The sequence below is a fragment of the Pundamilia nyererei genome, unplaced genomic scaffold (assembly GCF_000239375.1).
Source record: "Pundamilia nyererei isolate P.nyererei 1_Seehausen unplaced genomic scaffold, PunNye1.0 scaffold00159, whole genome shotgun sequence".
Lineage (NCBI taxonomy): Eukaryota > Metazoa > Chordata > Actinopteri > Cichliformes > Cichlidae > Pundamilia > Pundamilia nyererei.
The window spans coordinates 291802-293829 of record NW_005187560.1 but is presented as its reverse complement, the minus strand read 5'-3'; positions in this window follow the sequence as shown (position 1 = coordinate 293829).

Here is a 2028-nt window from a genome sequence, read left to right as displayed (position 1 = left end):
TGCCAAGTATTATGTTTCCTCTAAGATATTGCAGTTCTGCAAAGTTCCTTTGCTTCTGCAAAGTTTTTACAATTTCTGCAACTTTTCAGCTTTTTCAGCTAGTTTTTGCATACAGCTTCAGCTTTAAAGCATCCACACTGCATTTTCGCAGGAAATGCAAATCTTTCTAGTTATATGTATACTTATTAAAAAAGAAATTATTATTATGAATGTTTTATCTATTTAAAAACATCTTGTATAAAAATTCGGTGTGCTTTTGTACCAACTTTTTAATGTAATTTAATATTAATTATTATAATTTTTTATGATTTTAGCACTTTGTGGCGATAAAGTCCTGGGTTCAAATGCTTTACATCTCCTCTGGCTTTCTCCCACAGTGCAAAAACATGCATAGTTAGTTAACTGGTGACCAGCATTGTAGGGGTGAATGGTTGTCTCTCTGTGTTTGCCCTGTGATAGATTAGCAGCCTGTCCAGGATGTACCCTACCTCTCACACTGGGATAGGCTCCAGTCCAACTGCAACCCTGGATTGGATCAGTGGATCCAGTGAAATTAGATATATATGTATTTATATAACTTGTGTATTTGGATACAGTTGGGGTTTAACATCAGAGGTGTTGCTTTGATTTACAGGTGGTGTAGTCAGTTGTCTTCTAAGCTTCACACCCACTAAAATGAATCACTGAACTGGACATCTTTATGTCTTTATGATGTGTGAACCTTTGTAAAGCAAGTAATAACACAATTGTAACTGTAATGCAATAATTGCATTTAGCACAGTAACTCATTACATTAGTGCATAACTGAATAATGCAATTACTTTGTAACACTTACACACACCACTGCTTGCTATGTGATGATGACTGTCAAGAGGTTAGTGGTTCAGGTTTGGTGACTAAAAGTCTAGTATCTGATTAGTTAATTAGTTTGCTCAGTTAACTAATTAATAGGTTTGTTGTCCCTGTGTATTGCACCCTTGCACCGTAGCCTCTGGTCCAAATGTGGCTGCAAAAACCAACATAATGGGGTCAAAAAGCCAGAGATGGTCAGGCTTAAAAATCTGGGTGTGCAAATCACTTAATGGCACTACTGCGTTTATGTCCATCTTTTATATACAGGACCTGTGTTTTGCCAATATACACTGAAACATAAACAGCTGACTCATGATGTCATTCTGTGAGCTGCGAGCTAGCAGTCAAGTGACACGGGCATGGTTGCCTGCTCATCAAAGTCATTCCTGCAGCTAACATTACACTGGATATATTCTTGTACATCAATCTTTTTTTTTTTTAAATATTATTTTTTAGTGTGCTTTGACAGTGTATTTGTACCCATAAAATATAAATTTAATAGCTTTACCCAAAAAATAAGCTATTTTGAGATTGTAAAATGAACTGAATGATAGTAACAATCAAAAGCTCCTGCAGACACAGGAGTAACTGACCCAAACACATTGAATAATAAAGTCTAAATTAATGTCCATAAGCCACCTTTAAATGGACTGGTTCTTATATAGCGCTTTTCTACTCTCCCGGAGTACTCAAAGCGCTCTATACAACATGTCTCATTCACCCAATCACACCCATTCTCACAAGCACTTTATCTATACATAGTGCTTTCTAAGTACATTCACACACATTCATACTCCGATGGATGCATCGGAGAGCAAGTTGGGGTTAGTATCTTGTCCAAGGATACTTGACATGCAGACTGGAGGAGCCAGGGATCGAACCACCAACCTTCCGATCAGTAGGTGACCAGCTCTACCTCCTGAGCTGCAGCCACCCTGCATACAGCGACCTGCAAGGATACTGTGGGTTTCCAGAAACACCATACAACAACATCAACACCACATCATGGTTTTCTTAAAGTGATTAACTCGGCTTCTCGCAAACCGCAAGATTAGTCACCTCCTTTCGGAAACAAGGAGGAGTGCTCACCGGGAACCGGCAGCAATAAAAGCTTCATAAACAGGACAGACTTTTTTACTGCCACACCACACTCCTGCAACATCATGCTAAAAACGA